This window comes from Odocoileus virginianus, chromosome 33 (genome assembly GCF_023699985.2).
Source record: "Odocoileus virginianus isolate 20LAN1187 ecotype Illinois chromosome 33, Ovbor_1.2, whole genome shotgun sequence".
Lineage (NCBI taxonomy): Eukaryota > Metazoa > Chordata > Mammalia > Artiodactyla > Cervidae > Odocoileus > Odocoileus virginianus.
The window spans coordinates 31,695,557-31,708,237 of NC_069706.1; the positions used below are offsets into that span (position 1 = coordinate 31,695,557).

General features: G+C 59.1%; 1 protein-coding gene and 1 long non-coding RNA gene across 5 annotated transcripts in view; one reads left to right on the forward strand and one right to left on the reverse strand.

The window, feature by feature from the left end:
* Positions 1–11,487, reverse strand: part of GTF2IRD1 (GTF2I repeat domain containing 1) — a 118,464-nt gene extending 106,977 nt beyond the window's left edge. For 2 of the 4 annotated variants that reach the window (XM_070460206.1, XM_070460204.1), the window contains exon 1: positions 11,073–11,483. The gene's annotated coding sequence lies outside the window, so the exon portion shown is untranslated. Of the gene's footprint in view, positions 1–11,072 lie in introns of all 4 variants that reach the window. The other 2 variants (XM_070460205.1, XM_070460207.1) reach the window with 2 other exon arrangements.
* On the forward strand, positions 473–5,441 carry LOC110139191 (uncharacterized). Its single transcript, XR_002314433.2, has 3 exons — positions 473–685; positions 3,351–3,653; positions 4,083–5,441. It is a non-coding gene; the product is annotated as an uncharacterized lncRNA (long non-coding RNA).
* Positions 11,488–12,681: the final 1,194 nt, after the last annotated feature.

Sequence of the window (12,681 nt, forward strand, 5' to 3'; positions counted from 1 at the left end):
GGTCTTCTATATTCTGGAGCCAAACATGCTCCTAACTGATGGTCTGTCCCCTGGGCCACCCGCTGGGCCTGGTGGGAGGGTGGGGCACACACTGGGCAGTCGGTGTCCAAGGCTGGTGGTCAGGATTCAGCCAAACGTCAAGTTACTGGGCACGGTCACCAGCCGCAGCCTCTGGATCACCGCACAGCCATGCACACACACACACACACACGTGCACGCACAAAAGCGTGTGTCTAAATAGCCCAGGGGATTAACTGTTCTGAGGCTTCACACTTGCGTGCTCTCCACACACACCACCTGCCCTTCACGGAGCGGGGAACCCCCTCCAAACTGGGCTGCACCCGGCCCAGGGAGACGAGATGCCCCCCTCCACCCCACCACCATTATTACCCTCTAGATGCCTCTGAGATCACAGTCAGGCCGGCAGAGGCAGCAACTGGGGAGGGTGGGGTGGGCCAGTGAGAGCTGTGATCGAAGGGCAGAAAAGCCCCTTGCCCTTCCAAGGCCCTGCCCTGAATGTCCAAGCACCCAGCTTGCTTCTAATTCAACACTTGACAAGTTGGTGCGGGACACTCGCTGCGTCAGGCAGGGGGAGCCGGGGGCAGGGGTGCAGAGGGACGAGGCAGCGTGGCCCTTACCCCTTGGAGGGGGACAGATAAGTACAAGGGCAGCTGGGACACTGCAGGTGAGGAGGGCTGGGCGGTAGGAATGCAGACTTGGGAGGAGGTATCAGGGAGGGCTTCTAGAGGGAGGTGACATCCAAGCTGGGACCTGCGAGAATGAGCCCAGAGAGGTGGACAGGCAGCAGAAAAATGTGTTCCAAGGAGAAGCAACAGCACACTGGGAAGCAAGCTGGAATGCACTGTGTTCTAGAAAACGACGGAGCTCAGCATGGCCATCACAGAAAGAGGCGGGGCCTGGCAGGGAGGGAGGTGATCTGATGAAGGTCCTCGCCTGGACCTGAAATGACGTCCCGCGGGTCCCCAAGGAAGGTCTTGCCACATCTGGAGTCCCACTTCCCGTCTCTGGACCCCTTCTTACACTGCTCACTTCCCACCCCCGATCCCCACCCCAGCCTACTCCTGGGTCAGAATCCCACCTGCCCTCCGGTCACCTTCTGCAGGCTGCCCTCAGCAAGCTGGGGAGTAGGCGTGTCTCCAAAACCTAGCCACAGGGCCCATACCCCTGGGCAGCCCGGCACCAAGGTAGGGCTTGGCACCTGGGAAGCCTGATCACCCACTCCAAGGGGCTGAGGGGTGGTCTGGCCGCGGGGACTAAGCACTTCTGCCTCTGGGCTTTTCCCAGCTTGCACAAACCCAGGCACAGCACCGCCCATGCTCCATGGGCAGAGCAACTAAGAGCAGAACCGAACAGTGGTGTCCAGCTCCTCTCGGGGCAGGCCTGGGGCTCTCCAATGGCCAGCCTCTGGGACATCTGACAAGTGGAGAAAACATTCTTCTCTGGGGTGAGGACCAGCTTCCCCCAACTGGACACGCACATCCTCCCAAGAACCCCACCAGGCACGGGCAAGCACGCTCCTCTGCTCAGATGAGGCTCAGAGAGATAAAGTCACTTCCCTGAAGCCACACAGCTGGCTGGGGGTAGAAGTGGGACTCGAACCCTTGCCTGTCTGGTTTCAAAGGCACCCTGCTGGAAAGCGGGGAAGCTCTGGAATAGCAAAAGGAGTCCACCCCCAAGGAGGGGCACTGGTCTCCCATCCAGGACAACCAAGAGCATCTTTCTCCCGGATGGGCTGAGAACGGAGTGTCTTGGGCAGCGACTGGCCCCAGGCGGGTGGGCGGTGGACCAGGACCAGAGGGAAGATGTGGTTAGCTCACCTGCCCGGAGGGCTGCACCCCCAGCTGGAAGCCAGGTACACAGGGAGAACAGGGGCAACCAGCTCCCTCCCAAAGGCCCTGCCTCTCCCGAGCTAGGCCTCTCTGCTGAAAGCAGCCACGCCTGAAAAACCAGCTCCTGGATCAACATGAAACACCAGCCGCCAGCCTTGTCACAAGACCCCCTCGGAGCCGGAAGGACCACCTTGGAGCCGGCTGGCTGGGTGGGCGGGCAGGGGCCCTGCCTGCTCCAGGGAGCCACCCAGGGCCACCCGAGAACCCTTCTGCACCAAGAACAGTCCAAGGGTGCCTCCAGCCTCTGAGGACATGGGGGAAGGGGCAATGGTGGGACGGCGGGGGCAGCCAGCTCATCAGGAAAAGTCCACGACCTCCTCACAAGAAACAACGTTAAAACCTCCAAATCTCATGCTGCTGTCGCCCATGGTGCTCCTTTCCCTTAGGAAGCCATGACCCCTGGGGCACCCCCAAGCTCCTACTGGGTACCTGCTTCACTCAGGCGCTGCCACTCATGAGCCCACAGGCAGCACTGCGTCCATTTCCTAGAGGGACAAACTGAGGCTTGGCCGGCTAGGCAGCCGTCCAAGCCACACGCAGTGGGCAGACAGCAGACCTGGAATCGGCCTGACTAGTCTGCAACCAACCAAAATCTCAGTGCCACTGCCCACGCGAGCATTCAGGAGAGCGGCCACAGCCAGCCATGGACCTCAGCTGTTTGCCAAACAAGTTTTATTTAGGGCCCCGACAGGTAGCTCTTCTCCTGGGTCGGGAAGATCTCCTGGAGAAGGAAATAGCAACCCATGCGAGTATTCTTGCCTGAGAATCCCATGGACAGAGAAGCCTGGCAGGCAGTCTTTGGGGTCGCAGAGAGTCAGATGCAACTGAGCGATTTTTTGAAACTGAATCTTTCAACCTTTTTAATAGGTAACTTGAACAGAAGTGGCCCCAGCACAGAGGTGGGCACTGGAGGCCCACATGTCCCCACCTCTGTCCCCTGGATGGGGTCTCATGCCCTCCAGGGCTCTGGGGAAGTCCAGGGGCTTGTGGGACCCCAGCTGAGTCTCACACTCGCCCTGGAAACCATGTGCTGTTCTCTTGCTCATAGATGACCACGCCAAAGCACAGAGACACAGTGTAACTCACCGGAGGTCACACAGCCCCGTTGAAAGTGAAAGTCACTCAGTCGTGTCCGACTCTTTGCAACCCCATGGACTATACAGTCTGTGGAATTCTCCAGGCCAGAATACTGGAGCGGGTAGCCTTTCCCTCTTCCAGGGGATCTTCCCAAGCCAGGGATCGAAACCAGGTCTCCCACATTGCAGGCAGATTCTTTACCAGCTGAGCCACCAGGGAAGCCCAGGAATACTGGAGCAGGGAGCCTATCCCTTCGCCAGGGGATCGTCCCGACCCAGGAATCGAACCGAGGTCTTCACAGCCCTATTGCTTGACCCTAAATCATGCTCCTGTTTACTCTCCTTCCCTACCCCCTTGTTTCAGGAAAACACAGAATATGTACCCCGAACTATACAGCCGCAGAAGTGGAGACCAGGGACTCACGGCCAGGGACTCCCAGGCTCCCTGGGGAGGGGGGCACACGGAGATGGCTGAGACAGCCCCCCTCCCTCCAGGCCCGCCCTCTGCTCCTACCGGGAACAGGATGCTCCCGGAGCCCACCTGCACTACGGGAGGGTGGAGGCCCGCAGCCCTGAGGGCGGCTACAGGCAGGTGTAATTTCATCCGGAGCCTCCACTGCAAGTCACCAGAAACGGAGGATGAAATTCCAGCTCTGCGGACAGAAAGGTGCAGCAGTCCTGGCTTAGGGTCGGCTCTCAGTGGGGGTGGGGACGCGGATGGGGTACCTCTGTGAACATGATGGAAAAGGCACGCCTTCCGCTGGGCGGCCCCACGCCAGCTAAGGGCTCAGCAAGCTGGGAGGGCCTGATCTCCATCAGGAGAGCAGCAGGGCTCTGTGCTACAGCCGTGCTGTGGAATACTACTCAGCCACTAAAAGGACCGGCTCCGGGTGCCCCGACCAGGCATCACGCAGAGTGAAAGAAGCGAGACGCAGGCTTCTGTGTGATGGCGTGTATGTGATGCACTGGAGAGGCAGACCTATACAGACAGAAACCTGGCCAGCGGTTGCCAGGGGCTGGGGAAAAGGAGCAGGCTGCCCGTGCACAGGCTTGAGGGGACTTTTGTGGGGTGATGGAATGTTCCATGTCTTGACAGGGGCTGGGCTATGTGAAGGCAGACACTGGTTGAGCTCCTTGGACGGCACCCTTGAGACCTGGGCCTTTCACCAGCTATTCCTCACCCCTCGACAATACATATGGTAACATGTGAGGTGAGGCCTTCCTATGTGCCAGCCTGGGGCTGGATGCCAGGAACTGAGACATATGCTTCTGCAAGTTTCTCACCAGCCTGCGGAGGGACCAATGAATGGATGGACAGATACACACACACCATATGGTAGTAGTGAGACAGTCATTTTCTAGGCAGGTTGATGAGAAGTCTAGGGGTCCCCAAGGAGAGAGGGGTCTGGAATTCTCAAGGAGGAAAAAAGGACAAATTTTTTCCCCTCTACATTCCTTTGGATTATATAACAATAATGTATCCTGCCTGAGGACAGTCTCTGGATTAAACCTTCTGGCTAATCCTGTTATCTTACAATGTAAATCATGGGAGTAGGTCTGGTGAGGTCTTTCAACCTCCAGAAGTTCTTTTGACCCTTAATATGAGGGTTAGGAGAATATATTGCCTCAACAATTTAGGGACCACACCCCTAAACAGCAGCAAGTAGTTATGGAACGAAAACGACGCTCCTTTCCCTTGGCAACATAATTCTCCTAAAAGAAAAGGGGGGAATGACAAAGTCATTTCCTAGGCAGGTTGATAAGAAATCTAGGGGTCCCCAAGGAGAGAGGGGTCTGGAATTCTCAAGGAGGAAGAAAAGAAACTTCTTTCCCCTCTACATTCCTTAGGGTTGTATAACAATAATGTATCCTGCCTGAGGACAGTCTCTGGATTAAACCTTCTGGCTAATTCGGTTATCTTACAATGTAAATTATGGGAGTAGGTCTGGTGAGGTCTTTACAAGGATTGGACTTCCCTGGTGGCTCAGAAGGTAAGGGTCTGCCTACAGTGCAAAAGACCCGGGTTCAATCTCTGGATCAGGAAGATCTCCTGGAGAAGGAAATGGCAACCCACTCCAGTATTTTTGCAAAATCCCTCCATGGGATTTTGCCCAATCCCATGGACAGAGGATCCTGGTAGGCTATAGTCCATGGGGTCACAAAGAGCTGGATATGACTGAGCGGACTTCACTTTACAAGGATTATGTAACGATAATGTATCCTGCCTGAGGACAGTCTCTGGATTAAACTTTCTGACTAATCCTGTTATCTTAAAATGTAAATTATGGGAGTAGGTCTGGTGAGCTCTTTACAACCTCCAGACATTCTTTTGATTCATTGGAGAGTATATGACTCCACTGCTAACACTAGCAGGAGGGTACTCTTTCTGCCCACTTCTGATGCCTATGTCAGAAGCTTTCTTTATCTCCTTTATCCTTTAATAAAACTTTATTACACAAAAGCTCTGAGCGATCCAGCCTCGTCTCTGGCCCCGGATTGAACTCTTCTCTTCTGGAGGCCAAGAATCCCGGTGTCTTTTCATGGTTCAGCAACAATGTACCTTGAGATCCCACCAGCAAAGCGGCCTGGCCCTGCCCAAGCCTCCGGGGGAGAAGCAGCCTGGAGGGTCTCCTCCAGCTGCAGGCCAGCGAGGGACAGGGCCCGGCTGTCACCAGCTCAGAGCTGGTCCTCCTCCCCCAGCCACACAGCCTGACCGGGCACCTACAAGCTGCCTAGGACCCCAACCCCTCAGGCTGGGGCCTCTCACCTCCAGCTTCCCACCCCATCTCCACTTGGGACCTTCCCTGGGGTGACCCACCTAGCTCACTGGAGAGTCCCCAGCATGTACCACCAAGCTCCCCACCCAACCCACAGGGCCATCCTGGGGCTTCAGCAGATGGGGGGCATCACTGCCATCTCATGTATGAGCACACAGCCCAGACTGGTGGCAGGGCCCCTCCCAGAGACAGTACCCCCAGCCTGGAGAGGGGAGCATCAGAGAAACAGCCTCCCAGTGCTCGGGGCTGGCTCTGTGAATCTTGGGACCACAGATCCTAATCTGGTGTCTGATAGGGTGTCCCCAGCAAGTTCATGCTCCTCCCAACAAACTCTCATTTTTCACTTTTTATTTTATATCGGAGCTGCTGTTGTTCAGTCACTAAGGTGTGTCCAACTCTTCACAACCCCCATGGACTGGAGCACTCCAGGCTTCCCTGTCCTTCACCATCTCCCGGAGTTTGCTCAGACTCACGTCCATGGGGTCGATGTTGATTAACAATGCCGCGTTAGCCTCGGTGTACAGCGAAGTGATTCAGCCACACACAGAGCTGCAGCCGTTCTTTCTCAAACTCTCCTCCCATCTAGGCTGCCATGCAACGCTAAGCAGAGTTCCCTGTGCTTAATACCCCGCATGGACCACAGTTCCGGAGAAGTAAATGGCAACCCACTCCAATATTCTTGCCTAGACAATCCTGCGGACAGGGGAGCCTGGTGAGCTACCGTCTATGGGGTCGCACAGAGTCGGACACGACTGAAGTGACTTAGCAGCAGCAGCCTGGACCACGATGGCACAGAAGATTCTGAAACACAAGGCCTCCCAGACTGGGGGTCCCTGAGCCCCACCCCCCAGGTCTAACAGATCTGGACCCTTAAACTCCAGACTGGAGAACTGAGGAAATCACAAACAGCACCACCTGATTCAATCTCACTCTAGATCATCCCTGGAGCCTCAGGTTGAATCCTGACCCCAAACCTAGGCCCCAACCACACCTGCGTCCCCCATCCCCAACCATCTCACTGCCCAGAGGCTGCAGTGGGAGAATTACCAGATAAAACACAAGACCACCAGTTCAGTCTACACTTCAGCTAAACAAGCAAATTTGTAGTGTCATTTATAATCCGCACGGGCTTCCCAGGAGGCGCCAATGTAGGAGATGTAAGAGACGCAAGTTCAATCCCTGGGTTGGGAAGATCCCCGGGAGCAGGGCATGGCAACCCATTCCAGTATTCTTGCCTGGAGAATCCCATGGATGGAGGAGCCTCGCGGGCTATGATCCATAGGGTCATAAACACTCAGACAGGACTGAAGTGACTTAGCACGGACGCACATAACCGCCATACAGCATTATCCGTCAGTTAACCAAAATCCAAATTTAACCGGACGTCCCTATTTTAACTGGCTAAATCGGGCCACCCGGAGCAGGTGGTCCTGAAGGAGGGAGACAGGTGGGCACACAAATAGCTCTGGGGCAGCCAGGCCCAGCTCGGGACCAAGAGGAAGGGTGTCTGGAATGAGAGTTTCGTTGCCTGCCTGACACACCCCCAGTGGTCACCCCCAGCCAGTGCCTGGACAAAGCACAGCCTCCCCAAGCTCATTCAGGTCACCTAACTCACCCCAAAGTGAACAACGGCGGTGCCCTGGATGCCATCCTCAACCAGGGCTCTGAGCCCTCTTGCTGTCATCAGACATAACCCATGGCACTGCAGCTTAAATGACAAAATGTCAATTCCCTGGTGGTCCAGTGGTTAAGACTCTGGGCTTCCAATGCAAAGGGTGAAGGTTGGATCCCTGGTCAGGGAACTAAGATCCCACGTGCTATGTCGGAAAACCACAAATGCAAAAAAAACACTTGAAATGACAAACTATTGACCCAGTGAGGTGGTCCCAGCCAGACATCCCTGCCGATGAGGAACCTGTGTGCCCATCAAAGCTGGCTCCCCTTGGGACTCACCTGGACAACTCAACCCTTTTACCTAGAAGTCTCTCTTATCACCCTGTCACCAATGGGGTGATCCGCCTCTGTTTTCTGACCAGGTCCATCTCCTTCATCTCTCCCACAGAAAACAATCCTTCCACCTTCCGGTCTCCATAAGGGTTTGGATCTCACGGGCCCCACACCCCCCGGGAGATCCTGAGCCCTAGGTCCTCGGTCCCACTCTGCTCACCAGGACTAGTGAATTAACCCTGCAGGTCCTGTTCCCGGTGCCCCCCAAGGCCTCCAGAGGCCCCCTGGAGCTGGGTGCACACTGCTGGTCTGTCCCAAGGAACGTGGCTGTGTCCCTGGTTGCCAGGCATCAAAGAGAGAGATGCCCACAGACGGCCTGGACCAAGAGAAACCACATGGACGTTCCGGAAGCAGAGCCCCAGGCTCAGGTGTGGGGTAATGGGGAGAGGAACCTCCCAGAGGATGTGGGGCAGGGAGCTTAGGGAAAGACCCTCGGGGTCCCATCATTGTGGGGACCTAACCCAGAGATGCGAATTCAGGAACAACAGGAGAGAGCCGGCTTAGCTACTCAGACCCTGGGGCAGAATTTCATCCTTTCATTCATTCACTCAATCAGTAAGTATTTGGGGAGCAGCCCTGGAGCTTCAACACTTTGGCCACCTGATGCGAAAAGCCGACTCATTGGAAAACACCCCGATGTTGGGAAAGAGTGAAGGCAAAAACAGAAGGGGGTGGCAGAGGATGAGATGGTTAGCGTCACTGACTCAACGCACATGAATCTGAGCAACCTCTGGGAGATAGTGGAGGACAGGGGAGCTTGGCAGTGCTGCTGCCCATGGGGCCACACAGACTCGGACACCGACTTAGCGACTGAACAACAACCCAGGCACCACGCAGCCGAAAGCAAGCCTCGGTCCCTGGCCTGTCCCCGTACCATCGGGGACATGTAACTCGGGTGAGATCACTACTGGGATGCGGAAGGACAGGATGTCATGGGGACACAGAGGTCGCACCTTGGCCAGTCCTGGCGATGTTCCTCGGCAGGTTTCCAGCCCGAGGACATGAGCGCCAGCTGAGTCCTGACACAGAAGGGGAGAAAGACAAATTCTACAGCCCCTACCCACCATCATCCTAAGCAGGGAGGGCCCTTCAAGGAAGCCCCGCCCCTAGGAGGGAGGAAGCCAGGAGTTTAGAGGAACAGCAGAAGCAAAGGCCTTTCAGGGAAGGTGCAGTTTTCAAAGAGTGGGCCCAGGAGGCAGTGGGGGCCCCGACGAGAGCCAGAGGACTCGAACCAGAACCCAGAATGAGGATGGACCAGCAGATACGGTCTTCGGTTCCAAGGTCAGGCTGAGGACACAAGAGCCCCAAGCTGTCACCCACCACATCACCTGGGGTCTCCAACAACAGGCCATTACCAAACTGGGGACACCCCGGCTGTCGAGGAGACGGGGAGGCTGCACAAACAGGTGCCTCCCGGACCCCTATCATGACATCTGCCTTCCCGACAATTTGCAAGCATCAGATACTGACAACTGGCAGGCAGCTCACGGAGGCTGCCTGAAATGAACAAATGAAGCACACTTGCAAATACATGACCCTTCCTCAGGCATCCACACAACAGTCCTCCTAAGTAGGTTAAGCCTGCCCCTCCAGTGCTATCTTCCAGACCCAGTTTTGCAACCTTTCTCCCCAGGTCCTCCCACATTTTGAACAAGCAGGCACCCTCATCTCCTCCGCTGGGGTCCTCTGGGACCCTCTGAGTCAGAGCCACAACTTTCTAGGTCACCCTCAGAGCAGGCTACGGGATGGGGTGTGGTCTGAAGCTCCCCACATCCCAAAAGCAGGTTGGGGGTTCCAACATCCCTTCTTCTTGCAACCAGGTCTGTCCCTTGGTCCACAGGTCCCTGTTCAGAAGAAGGCAGAGGGTGACTTCCACCCTCCTGGGCCCCTGCTCCTGACCTGATGCCCCCATCCTTGCTGCCCTTGTGCCTGGCCCCTCCCTGCCAGCAGCCACCAGCCTGCCTGCCACCACTGCCTCCCTCTCACTCTGAATAAATAATCGATGCTTATGCCCTTTCCCTTTGGGAATGACGCTGCTGAAATAAATGGGTTGCTCCGAGGCACCTCCCCAGTCCCGAGAGGCCGGGTCAGTAGCGGGGAGCAGCAGTCCTCGCCACGGGTGCAACCGAACGCATGAGGGAGACGAGGGCCAGCGGGGTCGGGGCAGCTTCTGGCCACCCCTTTCTTCTGCTGTGAGCAGGAAGAGGAGTCCCCACAAATGCCCACTCCTCAAGAAGCCGTCCAGGCCTGCCCACCTCACCAGCACCATACTCCACGTGAGACCCGGCAAAGGAGACCCCTACATGCCGGGCCCCCTCACTCGGGCTGTGACCGGGACCCGGGAGCCTCCCACCTCAGGTCTAGTTCTGGGAGCCCAAGTCCCAGGGCCGGATGTCCAGGGCTTGAGCCCCGCTCCAGCGAGGCCAGGAGGGCAGAACTCTCAGAGGCACGGTCCCCCTCTGTCCTGGGCCCAGGCCAGGGAACCTTCCCTCTTCCTGCCCACAGGCTGGGGCTGGGGCACCCAGGACCCTTCATTCCCAGAGACTCAGGATGGTGGCAGTGGGGAGGCATCGAGCACTCGTGGCCCGCTCCACGGGCCTCCCCACCCATCTGCGGGAACTCAGAGACCACCCACAGACAGGGCATCCCCAACTTGCTCCTCTGAAACCTTTGTGACCCCCCTACTGCCATCTTCTGAGCCTCCTTCCCTTGCACTCCATCAGGAGCCCCGCGGCCACCACTCAGGCCAGCCCTCCCTCCCCAGGAACCCCAGCAGGAACCACTGTGCTGGGCAGTACTGGCTGTGTGGGACTCAGCCTGTGGGGGGGGGCGGTGCACCGGGCTGGAGATCGGCCCGGCCCCAGCAAGGCGGAGGTGGGGGGAGTTGGGGGGGCGGGGGCCGCGGCCTGCCCAGCCCCCGTCGGCTCCCACACTGGCGCCCGCCGCCGCCCGGATAGCACAACTGACCTCATTCGCCAACTGCAGCAGCCTGCGGGCGCCCGCTGCCCGTCCGGGGTGGCCCCCCACCTCCGGAAGGGCCCGGGAGTGGGGAGGCGGGGGCGGCGGCGGTGACAGCTCCCGGCTCCCCCTCTCGGCAGGTGGGGGCGGCCGTCCCTCCCCGCCCCCGGCCCGAATTATAATCCCGGTCACGTGCCTCCCAAGGCACCCAAAAGCCGGACCCAGATTCTGGAACACCTGGAGGGGGAGGGGCGCCCCCCCCCCCCCGCCGAGGGTGGGAGGAGAGGGGGAGAAGGGCCTCGGCGCCCGCCCTCCCCCCCACCCCCCGCAAAAGTTTCTCCTACCTTGGAGGATCCTCAAGCGCTCCTGCCAGCGGCGCCCCGGCCCCGGCCCGCGGCCAGGACTCAGCCTCCTGCCGCTGCCTCCTTAATTAATCCGGGAGAATGGGGGAAGGAGAGGCGGAGGGAGGCGCGGAGCGGCGGCGGGGGCGGGCGGGAGGCGAGCGGGGCGCGGGGCGGGGAGGGGGCCCGGCGGGGGCTCTCGGGCCGGCCGGGGGGCTGGCGCTCGGCGGCCCCCACCCCCGGCGCGGGCTGCGGCGGAGGGCGGGGCGCGGCGCGGGGAGCCGAGCCGAGAGCGGGAGCGCAGGGAGGCTCTTTGTTCTGTAATCCCAGTAAGATTGCCAGCCATTCGCCCCGGCCCTAATCCCAGCCCCGCGCAACACCACCCTCCATTGGCTGCCATTTACATACGGGATTAGCCCGCCCCGCGCCCCGGCCTGGGCACCGCGGGGGGAGCGCCGCGCCCCCCGCCCCGCGCCGGGCGCCCAGAGCGCGCGCCGCCCCAGCGCCCGCCGCCAGGGGGGCCCGCGGGAGGGGCGGCCCCGGCGCCCCCTGGCTGCCCGCGGCGCCCCTCCGCCTCCCCAGCGCCCCACCGCCGGGACGGATTAGAAAGCCAGGACTCGTCCCCGGAGACCCCCCTCCTCACCCCCGCCCCGGGCGCGGGAACCGGGCCCGGAGGGTCAAGGTCACTCGGCGGGCGCCGGGAGGATCCCCGGAGACGCCGGGGCCGCGCGCTGGGGAAAGTGAAGTGGCAGCGGCTGGTCACCTCTGCCGTGCCCAGGTTATTTCCCCCTGTGGCGTGGCCCGAGTGCCTCTTTCAGCCTTTGTCCCCTGGGATGGGAAGGAAGGCAGTGACAAGCCCAAGGTCGCAGCTGATCCGATTGGACAGGCCTGGTCCCATCTTGTCTGGGCAGCGCTCCTTCTGATCGCCCGACCCAGGCTTCTGCCACCCCCTTCCCCTCCATACCAGCCTTCCTACGGAGTCAGAAGCACACCTCCCATCTTCTGCAGTGCATGCATCTTAAATCGTCAGGAGTCTGGAGATTCACCACAGTGTCCTGAGCCCTGGGCTAGACCCTGGCTATGCTGAACACTGTGGGGAGGGACAGGCAGGCTGCCACCCCAGGGAGCACCTGGCCTAGAGGGAGAGAGCCAGACTGAGAATCCACTAGGTCCTAGCAAAGCCCACCCGGCCCTTCTGGGCACACGACCGGCGCTTGGTAAAGGCTGGCCTTGGCTGGTCTGGTTCCCCCCTGGCCAGCCCACCAGACAGAGCTTCTCCCTGGCAGCCCCATGTCCAGTGCCCAACCCACAGTGAAAGAAAGTGAAGTCGCTCAGTCGTGTCCAACTCTTTGCGGCCCCGTGGACTGTAGCCTAGCAGGCTCCTCCGTCCATGGGATTTTCCAGGCAAGAATACTGGAATAGGTTGCCATTTCCTTTTCCAGGAGATCTTCCCAACCCAGGGACTGAACCTGGGTCTCCCGCATCGTAGGCAGACGCTTTACTGTCTGAGCCAGCAGGGAAGTCCGTAAGAGCCAAGCCCAGAGGGGCCCTTGTGCCCACCGAACACTTTGCCCACAGAGGATATTGGCCAGAGCAGGGGATTGGGAATGAG